Here is a 16,942-nt window from a genome sequence, read left to right as displayed (position 1 = left end):
AGCGGCTGCGGGTAGGGTGGAAGGGCCACTCGAGTTAATGAGATCAGTGGCCTGTTTCGTCTCATCAAACCAATCGGAGGACTCCTTAGCCACAACTAATAAGGCTGTAGTGCAGTCCTCCATTGGCGAGTCAGATTCTGGGCCACTCAATGTCTCTTGGGCCGGTTGACTCGGGGCCCAACTAGTATCACCGATAGCGGGCGAAGCTACCGGTAAACCAGTACAAGCGGCATCCTGCGCCGCATGCCACTCCGTTAGTACCATCTCCGCCGTGTTGTCCTGCTCTGCCTCAGTGGGCAGGCAGGCTGGCAGTCTCGGCAAGTTCGATCAGGGGAGAGGTCGGACACGAAAGGGGGAACAAAGCCTCCACCGGGGCGCTAGTGTCGGACACTGGGGCGATGACAGGAGCATCAGGTGGTACGGTGTCAGAGGCCGGGACGGGGACCGCTTCGAACACGCCCGTAGCCACTCTCGCGGCGTATGAGCGGTCTGGGCATAAACGGGCCAGATGGCCCGTTTTCCCACACGAGTTACACACGATATCCCCTTTACACTCGGCCAGGGTATGCCCAACCTGTAAACAGCGGCTACACCGCTTGTTCGGGCACAACCTGGTCTCATGCCCTTCCAGCCCACACCTCCAACAAGTGCGAGGCTGGCCCGGATATGCAGTGTGGGCCCTGTGCCCATTAGCCCACAAGGTAGAGGGGATATCGGACTTGAGTTCGATTCTAACTCGTCTAGTCCCGGTCTTGACACCTTTACATTCAAGGAATTCCGGCTCCTCGTAGCCGGTCACTTTCCCAAAACGCCCCAGTGTCCGCACAACAACCTGTTCAGACATGTCCAGAGGGAGATGGAGGACTGTCACCCACACCGAACTGTCATACGGTGTGACCTTCAGTCCCTCGATTCCCTCCAACACATGGACGCCTCGGACGCGGGCAGCCTCCGAGGGTAAAACGAACATCAAAACAATTCATACCCCGGATAGGTTTACGCTGAAGCGCATCAACCTCTCCAGGGACTTTTAAACCAACAGAACGCAAAACTGAAAAAACTTGTCCGGGGACGACCTTAGCCTCCCCCGAAAAACTCAACAATACGATTTTGCTGTCACGGCGAGCCGCCATGACAGCTAGGGGTGTGGCAAAGCCACGCACCTATACAAAAACCAAAACGAAAACAAACCCAAAACACAAACTACACTAACACTAACTGCAAACTAATGAAAGGCCAACGTTAAAACACAAAGGTGTGGTCAACGAAAAGTGGAGAGCAGCCGAAAACACGTCCGCACTCCACGCGAGGTGAGTTTTGTGGGTGTCACTTCGGCGATGCTGACATAGTCCAATTTAGAGCGGATGGTGTCCTACCTACCAGACCTACAGTAGGTGGTGTTGAAGAGAAAGCATGTGTCACCTTTGACCTTCATCAATAAAATTTACAAGGAAACAAATAATCACAACAAAGTTTAAACTAGTTCCACTATATTTCTCTGAACTAAAGTAAACTTGTTATAAGCTTGAAAGTTTACAACATAACTTTCCCTGTACGTTCTAACAAAAGCATTTACTCTTAATTTGACCTAATAAACAAACGTATGAAATTTGAAGCAACTGCCCACGTAAGTCCTCGTTTAACAATCCTTTAATATCTGCCCACCGATTCTGAACTGGCTTGTGTTGCAGAAGTTTTTGCAGGAGATGGTCTTTCACGTTTTTATTTTTCAAAATAAGCAAGGTCTTCATGTTTAAAATTTGCTTTGTCTGAAATTCCAGTCTTGAAAAACATAAAATATTAACATTAACTAAGAGTAATCCACCTCTATTTTGTTTTTCCACCCAGGCTTTACTGTAACCAAATTTATGTCGTCTGGAACATCCAGCCTCTCAAACTCTTCAATCATCAGCTTCATTGTAAATTCAACTAGATGCTGTAGCATGAACATTTCCAATCCTCCGTCGAGATTATCTTTCAACACTACACAGCTCACATGAATTTGGCAGTCATGTTTCGTGTTATATTAAATTTGTTAATTTATAACACTAGGTTCTTAATGCATTAACAGGGCTTACGTTATTTGCCTAACGAACGAAGAAAAGTTTTATCGGAAAATACTTGACTAAAAGTACCTATTTCGCCATTACTTGTTCATATATTGCGATGAAATATATGCTGAGATAAACAATTAATTATTAAGTACGAATCTTCTCATGATTCGGTGAGAAATGAAAGATATATTCCGATCGAAATTCACACAGGTACGCGTAACGTAACATATATGATTACTGTGTATACTATTTCAATTACATACACGTTAGGATCGGAGTGTCTGTTTTTATGTTGTGAGGGACGCTATATACGAAATGACCTTTGTACCAGGATTACGTAATAGCTGATGATGGCTTTACTCGAGTTTGTGCCCTGAGGCATGTTTACTTATGGCGATAAAACTTTTTCGGTTACAATGATACTTGAAAGTGGGTTTCTACTTGTTTATAGCTCCATGGTATTGTATGGGTTGGGTAAGAGATAGACTCGAGACAGTCAAAGAGAACACTACACAACCGATGTCTGAGCTGAACTGCTTGTATTTTCCATGTACCACACCCAGTGTACTCTTTCTAGTAACCCCCCCCCCCCCCCCCAGCATTCAATCTAGCCATTACAACAAGGCATGAGAACATAAGGTGATTACATAACTAGCATAGGCTACTAGCATAACTAGCATACTCACAATAGGTGATTACATAACGAGCATAAGCTACTAGCATACTTCCACATACCTCTACAGTATCACAAAAGGCATCAGCTTCATTCTCACTCATCACACAATCCCGATAGTGCTGTTCCTGCTTACTTACATTTCATCATGTGCCAAACGTCATAGTAGTGTTTTATTTCTGGCAGCGGTTCTGTAACCCACTTCTGGACCTGGCTGTGCCTGTCTGTTACCAGAGCTTGTACTTTGATGTTTGAGCCCGGCTCAGCTTGAACACCCTCAAGGCACAAAGGACCGTTTCAAGCTATTGTTTACCTCATTTTTCTGTGTAAAGAAATTGAAACAAAATAACAGCATCTTACTATAGCTTTAGATAATTTTAGAATGATTAAAAGTGCCCTGTGTGCTTTTTACGTGCAAAGAAAAACGAACTCATGCGCAAGTGTCTGCATACTCTTAGTGTTTTGGTTGGACTTGCACCCCCAAAGAGCACACAGGATGAAACGCACAGGTTCTCAGCTGGCATGTCTTTTTAGCAAGGCTGACTGTGCCATGTTCTTTGAAAGTTGCATGACAGGCATTTCTGCACCCATGACAATGGAACCATTCACACTCTTCACTACTCCAACTGATGGCCCTGTGCACTTCAAACACACAGCTTCTTAAATACAAGGAATTTTTCCTCGGCCCATATTGCAGTTGTCTCACCATAACTGAAAAATACGAAAGTAAACAATTATGTTATGGAATAGTTTTATAGTCACTTTTTCAGTCAAAAGATGGTCTATTACTTTTGTTCACTAAATTATAAGGTCATGTGCCTAGTTAAACACATTGTTGTTTCAGACTGATATGAAGAAGAAATATATGTCTTTATTGGTAATGATCATGGCGGTGGCTTCAAAAGGGAACAATGTACTGAAGCAGTCTGGTACTGTACTCCTGTCATATCCAGCAGAGCATGTTCCAAAGTTTAAGTTTGTGGGTTTGTGAATAAAAAAATTGTAAGGTCAGTAACTATACTACTGTGACAATACATCCCCCCCCCCCCCATTTTAAAAGATCCCTTAGCTAATACTTGTAATCAATGTTATTCATTTACATATAAAAAGAAAAAGTGGTTTGTAATGATATATTATTTCCACTTTTAAGTGCAGTTTGTGATGTTTGCAAAATTATATATCTTACCAGTTTCTCATATGCAACTTTTGCGGCTAAGAAGGTTAAGCTCAGGAAATCATATGAGTCTGTAAGGCCTTCTTAGGTTTTCTTTAATACACAACATGAAAAACTAATTCCTAGAAAAATGCATTTGATACTATAATGGTTCTTTGTCATGGTTGTACATCAATGTGAACATATATTTTTGGGCAGTTACCTTTTGTTTTCATATCTAAACTAGCTTGCACTTCTTGGAGCGTCTGTAGACTCACTTCGGCAAAATGATATCCTTCGTTTTGCATGATACTGAGAGTGCAGAAACCTACAGAAATAAAAATTATTACGTTAAACGCTACGTTAGTGAGAGATTGATGGGTTTCAGTTGTTGTATTACAGACTAGAATTGGTTTTGGTTCTGTTGACCTTTGGTCCGTGTCCGTTTTCTTAGCACGTAAAAAAAGCGCTAATACAAATTTTCAATGTTCTGTACAATTGTAAAGAGTGGGTCCAAACAACCACTTTATTTTCATTGTTTAACTGTGAAAATGTGAACCAGTATCATACCAGCTTAATTTTATTGGTTTCAATCATCTGTAATCAACAAAAGCATCCAATACCGTTTCAAAGCCCTTGGAAACATCCACAGACTGATGTAGATTTTGAGGCTCCTCAAAGTCAGACAAATCATCTCATGCATGAAGTATTTTTCAATTACCTAGTAGAGAGAAGTAATACAAAAAAAATTGGGGATGTTTGAGTGGGTGATTGGGCGGTTTGTCTATGCAGGTCGCTGGGCGTATGTACTTTTTTGGCTCGCTTGACCTGAGTTTCGTTTGCAAGAATGGGATGGTTCGGTAGTGCCGTTTGGCCGTGACGTTTTGTATCCCCATGGCGATTTACGTAAAAAGCACAACTTCTGCAGAAGTGGTACTCCAGGAGAGAAGTGTCCTGTTCATGTCAGAGAAGAGCCAACCACCACTTGCAAGCTCTGATGTTCATCCAAATAAAGAGGCAGCCATAAAAAAAACACCGAAGCAGATTTCAAAAGCCGTCACTTGCCGAAGGATCTATGCGACGGTGATGGCGTGCGCGTTTGTGTGATGCCTCGGCTTGTAAACACTATCTCAAGAACTTCCGGGTTCAATCCCACCTTTTGCCTGGCTCATCAAAGCTTTGCTGCAGTGGTTGATGGCCACCCAATTTTTAATTTTTGTTCATTGTAGTGGGGGAGCAATCAACTAACTAAATAAGCATTCCTCGAGCTTAGACTTCATAAATATAAATTTCATGCTAACTTAATACTATTTCTATGCGAATTTGGTGTTGAAACGTGTTGTACATTTTTTTAATCTTTTTTATCGAAATGAATCGACTGAAATTTGCTGCTTCTTTCCCGCATGGGATATAATGTTTATTTTTTGTCACATTTATTATCATCTGACGTTGACACTCCATGGATTTATGAATACTTTCAGATTCATCTTTAATTACTTTTATTAATAAAATCTTATTGACTTTGTTTTAAGCTACTCCATTGAAACTGTTATTCTATTTTAGGCTAGTATATTTCACATTTCAATCATAGAGGTTCTGTTGGCAGGCTTATAGAAGTCACGGCTTTCCCTACAAAAGATAATAAATATAAAACATTTATTATTGTTTATGTAATTGCCAAAATTGAAGGGGTGGGTATTGGTGGCTTTTGAAAACTTCTGAAGAGATATTGTATAATCATCGAGGTCAATCGAACAATGACAAACTTCATCCAAGATGTAGTTTATTTCATGAACCAGAAAAATGTATGCTGGAATTCCAAAATGTTAACCATTCAGCCAAAACTCAATAAAACTGCAGAAATGATACTTTGACTTGGCATACACAGTCCACATTCTCGGTAGTTTACACCATTCATACCGTTCAGATGGAAAAGCATCTCGAATCCTCCTTACCGCTCAGGAGAACAACACGGAACCGCCTTCCCTAAAAACTTCCAGCACATCCGTACAAGATGTCTGTATGCTGTGTGTCTGTATTTCCTGTAAACTAATGATATGAAAAACCAGCTATGAAAACATACACAACTTTGGTAGAGGTTAATCTGGGGAGGTAACGTTTGAAATAAATCTCCATTTGATTTCCAGAATTTTGCTTGCCCCCTAAATCTGCCTCCCCAAAATAATTGTTAAGCCTAGCTAACATTAATACGAACTGATCATTGAAACTCGGGGACTATCATTTGTAAATGGATCATATACAAGCAAGTTTTGTTTCATTGCTTAAGTTTAACCTCAGATTCTCAGGTAAATAATGGTGCAAACACAAATCAGCACTGTTTGCATATTGTTCTCTTTGCTACAGGTAGAACAGGACTTCGAATTATTCTTTAAAAAAACAATCATGCAGCTATTGCAAATTCACGGCCTGCATAGTAGAACTACAGTGTAGTACAAACTGTTTAAAAGCTAAATTAGATATTTATATGGTCTAATACAGTAGAGATGGAGAGCAAACATAACCAGTGGCGGCAGTACGATGTTAGTAGTGATAATAACTATAGCAAGATATTAAGAAGTTAATGAAAGTAATAGAAATTAATGTGGAAGGTTTTATACCTCATCTTACACCTATTTGAACATGAAAACATTGTCAATATCTAATTTAGTATAGCATACAATATATATTCACTTCATATTTTTCGGCCAATCAAATTGTTATGAGGCTAAGCTAGGTTTATTAATTGATGGATTTTGGATACATGCATCTTTCATAGTTATGGTTTTCAGTGAAGAGTGCGAATTTGGCAACTACCAAATTGTAACAAGATGAACAATGCTTATGGTAAACTTGTAAACTATCAAAATTAGACCAAATTTTTTGGCTTAGCACATCACGTAGGCTACCACCTTTTTTCATGTTTTTTTTTTTTTTATATCTGTAAGGTTTTTTAATTGCGCACATTTCCACACAAAAAAAGCCATGCAACTGTGTAAAAGTGAAAGTTATGGTTGGATTGTTATCTTCGGAGGATAAACTTTAATGTCATTTTTATAAAAGACAAATAACGGAAGACTGATGGGTTGTTTTTGATATGCCCCAGTCTACTTGGACCAATGTAGTAAATGTAACTAGGCCTATGCAAATTGGACTTGGTACCATACCCTAGGCATATTATCATATTGGAAGTCCAACAGAATATAGGGCCATGGCCTAGCATATTTCACCGCTTACAGAATGGTATGCTCTTGCTGAACATTTCAGTGTTGGTTGGTTAGGCATAGGTGTCTTCAAAAATACAGAAACCAAATGAATGTCAGGGTTTCAGTGTCCACATACTTTATTTTAGATACATCAATGCATGCTCTACAATTAAATATTTCTCACAATTTTTGATGAGTGCTGTGGTCTGGATATGGGCATCAGTTCAAACCTCAGTAACATTTACAATTGTCGTTAAATAATCTAGCCTCCTTTCAGATGATAGTCTTTCCATGTTTGTACTGTTACCACCTGTTTCACGAACGTGAACAGCATCTACATGCAAAATTTGTAACCACTTGTATCCATGAAACTATATGTACAATATCGGGCGCAATGCGTTCTCCTATCACATGCAACACATAATTGCTTCTCCTTAGAGATTTAAATAGACTGCTCCGGTGAGCCTGCCATTCGTCTTTTACAGATGGTGTAATTTTGCATCGTATGTACTTTGCATCGTAAATTTCATCAGACAGGGTAGCTTCATCTGAATGTGGATGAAGTAACTGATCTTGCAGCATTTGGTCACATGAACTCCTATCAAATTAAGAAACCTCCCAGTCTGCTGTTCCCATCATCTGGTCTGTGGAAATATAAGTGTTCACAGGAAGAGTTTCATGGTCAAAACCGTACTGAAAAACATTACATATTTATATCAATTCTCTCCTAAATCTCATTGGTTTTTAATTGAGCATATGGTTTTTACATGTAATTAATATTATGGGAGTGCATCTCAGATAGAGCTGATTTTTAGTATAATAGGGTCATATTGTCTATTAGGAAGTTTACTTTGATGGATAGGTCACAAAATTTGGAATCTGGGAAAGACAATAAACACACAGAATTATTTGCAAATGTTATGAAAAGTAGGCTCCCATTTTGTTTTTCGGGGTTTTTGTAGGAAAATGCCTAAACACCCACACAAATCAGTCAAGTTTTCTTCCAAATAGACGAAAACGCATCTCCTGGAGAGACCAACATTTATAAAATACCTTGAGGAATGACAGAGTTATAACAGTTTTCATATTTGTACTCATGCTCCGCCCACTTTTATTGGTCAAATTTGATTTCGAACCTCGCCTTCGTTTGAATAATATAATAACAGTATTGTTCAGTTCAGGAACAATTAATTGGAAATTCCAGTTCCAAATGACAGCCTTTATTTTTTGTATTATTTTAAGGGGTAGTGTTCAAAATGAATACAATGAGCCACAGAATAACAGTCTTTAGTCATTTTATTATTTAACATTAAAGGGTATACTCGGTTAGCGTAAAGCTCAATATTAATAAAATGTAAAAAGTTAACACGACAATAAAAATAATCAAATACAACATTATTAGAACTTAAGAGCATAACAAATCAGTCAATAGGTGCACCGCGTCAATGATTCGCTTGATTGAAGTAAAAAATGAGTTCAAAATGAATTAAAGGGTTCCTAAACGGGCTTCTGAACGTACGGACTGTGCCACGTGCTATTGTAAAACAGGAGAAACGGAATACAGGAACTGAATGAAATGGTCCAGACCTTCATGCTTTACTTTCGAACGCCACAGATGTTCTGCCAAGTAGTCATTCATATGGGAATGCTTCGTGCATCCATTCATTCCCTATGTGGTTGGTACACGCTCCTGTTTCTGCGTTGACGAATTCCACAGAATGATTGACCTTCAGATGAGTATACCCCTCTTTACTCAGGCAATCACAGGCCTTCCAGCAGTCCATGTGGACTTTTTTATGAGTGTTATAAGGCTATTCTCATCTCTTTTCTCCACTGGCACCATAAACATTTTGCCCGTCTTCCAACTCTCTGCCTCAAAAAACTCACTGTCCGTCTTGGTTTCTTCCCCTATTATACTTGCGTTTGCCAAACTTGCTCTCATCGATCTCTACATGGATGCCGCTTCAACCTATCTGTGTTCATGATCACGGCTTCGCAGACTTACGACCAGTCCACACATGTTGCAGAAGAAAGCCCCAGCTCGTGCTCCAGGAAATCCTGGGATACTTAACGACTCCACCAGTACGTGAATTGGAGGAGCTCTTTAATGGTCAGGTTGGCCTCCTCGAACCAGGAGTTTTTTTTTTCTCGCGGACATCTCCATCTATGTACGTGAAGAGAGATTTTGACATAAGTAAATAGAGGTTAGGAAGGTCCATAGGGGGAAGGAGTTGGGTTACAAAGAAGGGAGTAGGCGGTTAAGAAGTAGGGAATAGGGTTAGGAGATAGAAGAACGGGAGGTGGAGTTAGGGAGTGATCACATCAATGTGGGAGAGAGATAGTAAGCGGGATATGGATTAACAGAAATAATTATCAAGGTTGACATTATGTCTCTTGAATAAGATAATTAGAACATATGACGACAAATTGTTATTACCTGTAGCCGTCACTCGTTGCCTTTTGCCCAGAGATGGCTTCTATCTTCATTTTGCCGCCACAAATGGAGCATTCCGAGTCTTTCATAATCACTCCCTTGAACATTAACCAAGTTAAAGTTGTCAGCTTGTCCTTCAATACATCTTCGTTGAGTCTGTCATATGTCATTGGCTTGTTTGTATTTGCTAGAGAACGACTATAGCTGGAATTCTAAGAGGTGGATGGAACTTCTGCCATTTTATCAGTTACAAACTTGGCTACAACTTTAAGGCTAAGGTGTGTCTTTAAACAGAGCTGCTGCAGGATTAGTGGGGTATAAGCACCTGCTGAAGTCTTACTGCAGTAGACCATCAGAAAAGAAGACGTTTCAATGGAATTAGTTGTCAATAAGGATGTTTATTCAACATAAGTTATTACATATTCATTATTTGCTCTTAATTGTGCTCTTATTCATGTTATTTATTACATATTTGTTATATATTCATGATCGTATTTCATATTCATTATTTTGCTTTTGTTATATGGCAATGAATATGCAAATATTGTAATAAAGGAAAAGTTGAGGTTTCAATTTTTCTTCCAAACGCCAAATTTTCATCCGGCTCTCAGCCTCATCGGTTAGGAGTATGCGCTATTATTAATTCGCATCCTAACAATCCCGGGTTCGATTACTGTTATGTTTTTCTCATGTTTTTAATCATGTTCTTCCTTCTCTTCTCATAGATGTGTAGGTCTCATCCGAGCAAACAAGTGAGGAATACAGAAAGAACAGAGAGAATTACGGTTGATGGTGTAGGGGATGTTAAATGGGGACAATGAAGGGACATAAGCGCTGAAGCTACCGTACTATTTTCATTAAAACCGCCAAACTCTTTTAGTCCCCCAAAGTATCCAAGCCCTATTTAACGACGCTCACCCCATCGGATGGTACGGATTCTAAATTACTACCAAGAAAGGTGTATGAACCATACTTGGCAGACTGGCCTGGGCTGTCGCTCCTCCCATCTCCACCTAAATTTACCGGTATGCCAATTCTCTTCGCTCCATGCCAAATTTCAAACACCGTGTAAATGTGTCACGTCCTGGGTTTTTTCGTGAAATTTGAAGGTGTCCACCTGTGACAACTAATTTCCCCGTATTCTGAACAACAAGAAGTCCAAGCCCCGTTCAAACCCAAATTTCTCCAATCTCTTCCCTGCTGCCTCCGTCACATCGAACCGTTTCAACATGCAGCACCTTTTTCTTGTTTTCCTGTCAAAACAGAACTGCAGTATTGGGCACTATGTCCTGGCGAGTCGCTCCTACCATCTCCAGCAAGAATAACGTCATCTCTCCCAATGCTCCCCAGAATACTCATTTGCATCTTAGTCCAGTATGTATCTACCACTGGGGCTGCATACCATTTCTGCACTCTGTAAAACGTATCTTCTGAAATGGAGGCTAACCCAACAGTTTTACAGAAATGCTTCATCTTGAAGAAACTGTTCCCAGATAAAACATAAATCTATTCGAGCAAACATCTTTTTTTAAAAGGGGTTGTGAGTACTATTTACCAGAACCATGTTCTTTGCTGACATGACCATGATATTGAGAGCCCTGTGCCAACAAACTGGATCTTATACCTCATCTCTCTGCAGCAGCCCTTTTCTTCACAAATGTCACCATTCAGACGAGTTGAATCAGCTGGCTCATCCAGATAATTCCTCTCTGATCATCAACACAGGCAGCCATTGATTGCTTTTACATCATCACCTTGGCTGTCCTGATGAGGTCTGTATCATTTGGTTATGCTATTTTGGGGACAACTCGGGAAGAGGGACAACTGTTGGGGAAAGGGTTGACTGCCTGATTAGTGATATTTCTGATGGTGCAGGTGAATCCGTCCTCTTAATAAGAAGTTACAATTGAATAATTGATAAATACTTTAAAATTCTGTGAAAGGATTTTTCACTTTTTATTCCCTTTATCTGTACAAAAATAATTCATCAAGGGTAGCCCAAAAAATATTACGTATAATATTACATTGGAGCGCTTGGTGATTGACTTCTGGTGATCACAAATGACCTTTAACCCCCACCAAAAACTAAAGGCTTCTTGTACTCATTCAAATTGGGTCTTTAACATGAATATCACATCAGTTGTACCCGTGATGACTCATAGCAGTCAACGGGTTTGCCTCTGTTTTCCCTAGAGCACTTACCCCATCTGTGACCTGGGGGCCATTGCCTCTAAAACAGCCTCATAAGCAGGGCTGTAATCAGCTGCTGGCCCTCCACCTGAAATAAAATGATATGAACGATTATTATAATATGTCAAGAAAACCGTGATGGATGTGGATGCCAATAATTGCTGTTTACCTGTTGCATGATTTGCTTTTTGATATTTTTTGGGCCAGAATCTTCAGATCTTACCACTTTTTCTGAAGCTCAGAGGCACTTCTCTCTGCGGTTCCCCTGATGGAATGTACAGCTTACTCCCAGGAGCTTTTTTTTTCCTGTCTTCTACCTGTTGGATATGCATGGAGGTTAACACATTTCATTGCTTCTGGCATTCATCACCTAAATATATATCGCTTCATTTTCCTTTTGTACCCCCTGTGGCCAATTTCAAGGGTTATGACTGCGAACAGGAAATCTACGATGTTTCTTTGAATATTGATAACAGTGATCTCGTCTTAGAAGTAAAGAGGGGAGAGGTGGTATAAGTTCACAGCAAGTTCCAGAAAACATGTATGTACATATATATGACGTCACATGTGCTGTCACTTGCTAGCCACATTTACTTAGTTCAGTCTCTCGGTTCACTCTATGTACGGCGTCATTGATAACATGAAATTGTTCGTAAAGCTCGTTCCATTCTGGAATTCTCAGATTGAGACCTCTCTTGCCCGCTATCACTGGTATCTGTTAGTCGTCATAGTGATATTCTCTGATACACACATACACAATACTTTTAAAACGTTGGATCACAAGAAACAATGTCCTCCAAGATGATCTTCTTTTCATCGGCGTTTTGTTCATATGGATATCAATTACGGCGTGAATGACGTGTTTCTTACCATAAAGTTTTTCCCAGTGACAGGCACGTACATTTATTCCCCTTTTCCCTGGTAAAAAGATATCTTTCGGACCATTCTTTGTAAAATATTGTCGTATGTTAACAAAAGCTATATAACGGAAAGCCTTAACGACAACATGTCGCTTACCTCCCAAAGAAAATCTGGTGACCGATTCCTTTTCAAGTTTTTGTTCTGGTTTACCCAAAGGGGGGGGGGGGGTAGGTTGAGTTTCAGTTCGGTAGGGCGTCGAATCTTCTCGGGTGAGAACATCACCCCGTCCTGGTTAAAATTCGGTAAGTGCCATTCAGGTTGTACTTCTTCATTCTCCTCGAATATATCAAGCTCACTGGTATTCAACTGCGACTCTACCACGGGTGGCAAATAAAACTTGCATAATGATAGTAATAAAATAATAATTGCATGTTGGCCATATTAAGAAAAGTAAGAAATGAATAATGTGTGTTCAAACCTGGTGCTTTTAAACACGATGTCTCCTCGACAAGGCCAGAGAAATAAAGGTCTGTCTGCTTTGGACCAGATGTTTGTCGGTTGTCTTCACAACCACCAAAACTTCTATAGATAATCTTTACCAAAGGTGAAACCTTAACAACTAACCTGTCTCTGTTTTCATCGGTTGCTTCTTCTCTGGCCTTGATCTGTCGTTATCTATCTAGGACATTGGACATACAATATCTCATGTCGTATCCGAATCGGTAACACGCGCACCCACACGAAACAGAAGAACGATAAGGAACAGTCTCTGTGTCAGTTACACCGTATGGGGTGTTCGTGAATCGTAAAAATGGAGAGAAAAAAATAGCTTTGTTGATACGCTAGCCGCGAAGTGATTTCTTGTAGTCAATTCTGAGCCGCCACATCTCAACTCGTTTTTATTTTTAAACTTAATCCACGAACAAGCCACATCCATGGTGCTCTAATCTCCTCCAGACTCAAACATGTAACAATCAATAGCCTGCAACTAAACATCAACTCCATGGATGTCAAATTTAATTACGTCATCCCTTTTGGCAATCTGTATATGATCCCTATCGTCATCCCTTATGGTCATCTTTATGATGAAGGATGATCACGACGTCATCCCCTCATAACAAATGACGTCATACCCCTTAAAACAAAGGGATTGAAGGGGGTACAGAAGCTGACATCTCTGTACTACTTAGTACTAATATTTTTGGAATAAATTTCCACATCCTTATATCCGTTTTGGTCTATGTGAAGATTCCACTTCTCTTAACTTCTGTGAGCAATGTCCAGCTCGACCAAACAGTAAGGGCTGCAAGTGCAACTATACCGCTCTTTTGGTCCGGGCTTCAAACAGAGTTCCTTTGTAAGAAATTGTGACAATTTATCAATATCAGTCAATGATACCACTAGTAATCATTAGCAGTGACTGCCTGTATTAAACTAATTTAACGTACGCAAAGAGTACCAAGTTGGCAGATAAAATGCGGTCAACGGACGATATTTCAATGTTTTTGAGTCGGAACACACAACGAACCAATGCAATACAATATGGCAAAGGTCATTCTTTTAAAGATTATGGTTAAATGTTAATCCTGACACATTTATCTCATATTTACTCACCATTTTGCTGACATTTATTTCGCGGAGTTGGTGTTCGCCGTGTCAAAACTTCGGAGACACAAGCCATTTGAGGTCACGAAAAGTCAAAGTACCCCTCGTCCTCTAACCACTTGTGCTACATTTCAACTCGTATACATATATGTTACATTCAAATATTTTCTCAATTTGACCTAATTCTAGAAAAGTAACACCTTCGAAAGCATTTGCACTTGTAGTCTGCCCGTCGAAGGTATTTTGATATCGATTATACAAGGCTACTGGTGTTTCCGAACTAATTCCGACAGACTTTAAATGATGAGCCAAACATCTGAAAAAACATAAATTATCTGTGTAGAGTGAATTTCTTCTTTTGTTCACTGCCATCGATAAAATATACCTATGATCTACGATTTCTCGGGGAAGATTGTGAGGTGGGGCACCTACCAATGCAAACGGTCTTAACTTATTAACGTAGACGGTCATGTTGGTGATTAGATCTAACACCCATACAGACTCTGGTCTTTGATTTAAAAGATACCGCTCGACATCAACCTGCTCTAACAGAGACATACATCGATCGATATCACTGCGTTGTCCGACAACAATAGGTCGATCGAACAGTCTATGGTTATTGAAAGAAGAGTGAAAGTATCTTAGTTCACCACTCAACTTGTTGCGCAGCATAAAACCAAAAGATGCATTTAACTTAAATTGTGTGGTTTGATCGTGATAAACAGAATCTACTAAATAACGTATATGAGAATTTGTGATTGATATTAAAGTACTTAACCTAAAATTATAAACATCTTGAACACGGTTGTTTCTTCGATGGTGAGTTCTGATGGCGCCCCAATTATTTCTATATAAATGTTGTAATGGAGAATCTTCCATCAATTCTTCGAGAATCGCAGATGGTATCTGTATAGGATCCTCGTCGAGATCGAAGTCTGGTGCTGCTTGTGGTAAGGCTTGTGTCGACACAGTTCCCGCTCTTAATGATGGTACGAACTGTTCTACCTCAAAGAAAGAAAGAAAAAATAAATTCAATTAAAAATAATATAAAATAAATAAATAAATAAAAAATAAAAAGTAATAGAAATAAATTAATTAAATTAAATAAATTAAATAGAAGAACGAAAACTCACCTCATTTGTACTGCTTGAACTGGGAACGTCTTCCAAATCCACCTCTTGTTTGTTACTTCGATTGGGATGACACTTTCCCCTCTTTTCATGACGTTTTAAATTCGACTTAGTTTTAAAAGTCAACCAACAACGTTTGCAAGAGAACGGGTGTCACATGTACCGTTTTGATATGACGCCGCATTGCATATCTACTTGTAAAAACTTCTGTGCAACCCGTTTTTTCGCATGATAACGCTGTTGGTTTTCTCTTTTTTATATTTGGTTGGGGTTGTACTGGGGAGGATGGTGGTGATGAGAACACCTCAAACGGCTCACTGAGAGGAGAGGAAGGTTGTGCTGTAGCTGTTTCTGAGGGATCTTCAGAGGGTTTCTCTACCGTACGACTTGCCCTTGATAGATAAATAAATAAATAAATAAAATAAAGAAAGGACAACTTGGGCGTTTCAACATGATGACTAGTCAACACCTATTTTACTCGAATTAATACGTGAATTAATACTGGGAGTGTAATATACGGAGAGTTCGTTTGAGGGTTGAATTGTTTTGCAGTTCCAATAGTCACCCAATCTGAACGAAGGAGCAGTCGTTTTTATATATATATATATATATATATATATATAACTAACAGTATAGTTAAGAAAAGAATTAATAAAGAAAAAGAATTAAAAAAAAAAAGTAAGAATAGGAAGGGGAACTTACCATCGCTTTAAAAAAGCTTCCTTCTGAATGCGGGCTCTTTCCAAACGCTCGGCTTTTCCCAAAGCTTGTAAAAGTAAATTTTCATCTTCTATTGGAAATGCCATATTTTCTTAAATCGTGAATTGCTTGAAGTTGTTTTCGCGAGCGAGTGCTTGTGAATGATGGTGAGATCACCAAAGACATTCGTTTATATCAACTAAACTCTTAACCGTTCACATAGTAACATGAAACATTTCTCAACCTGAAATTATGTTGGGTCAGACTATGATTAAACAAAGGTTTTGTGCCGTTTCACATATGACATATCAACACATACATTGTTAGACATCACCCCTTAGTAACCTTCCTTAGTAACCTTCCTTAGGAACGCAAAGAGAGTCCTCATATATACGGCAGAACATGGTTTGTTTTGGCCATTGCATCATCAGCATTTGCATATATATATACCACCCCTTAACGACTAATGTATTAATCTTCCTTAGCAACGTCAACAGTGTCCACACGAATAGTGGTGGAGAAACATGTATCAACACGACTAGGTGTTATTGCATCATCAAACCTTCATATACAACATAAGACACATCTCTTGACAAACAATGAAATCATCTTTCCTTGGTAACTCAAACAACTCAAATAGCGCATGTGCGAGAGCAATCGTACACATACTCAGATAAAACCCCTCCCTCTTAACGACCAACTTAGCGACGTGCCTTAACAACATCAACAATGACCCGTTACATGTAGTGAAATTTAAATGAGTTTACTACCACAAGCGTCCGTAACAACCAAACAAACTTGAGACATAATAAAACATTGTTATAATTAAAGGATATTTTATGTAGAACATGTGTAGAACTTTCCTGCTTTAAATAGTTTAATGTATACAACCAGTTTTATGTATGTTTGTAAAAATCATAGTACTTACCCGTGTATAAAG

The 16,942-nt window shown here is 39.4% G+C and overlaps 1 long non-coding RNA gene across 1 annotated transcript; it reads left to right on the top strand.

Annotated features, from left to right (window-relative positions):
* The first annotated feature begins 883 nt into the window (after positions 1-883).
* On the top strand, positions 884-15,204 carry LOC139982109 (uncharacterized). The gene is made up of 2 exons (XR_011797985.1): positions 884-9,193; positions 10,243-15,204. It is a non-coding gene; the product is annotated as an uncharacterized lncRNA (long non-coding RNA).
* Positions 15,205-16,942: the final 1,738 nt, after the last annotated feature.

The sequence above is a fragment of the Apostichopus japonicus genome, chromosome 16 (genome assembly GCF_037975245.1).
Source record: "Apostichopus japonicus isolate 1M-3 chromosome 16, ASM3797524v1, whole genome shotgun sequence".
Lineage (NCBI taxonomy): Eukaryota > Metazoa > Echinodermata > Holothuroidea > Aspidochirotida > Stichopodidae > Apostichopus > Apostichopus japonicus.
The sequence above is the reverse complement of the archived record's forward strand: the minus strand, read 5'-3'. Positions and strand labels throughout refer to the sequence as shown.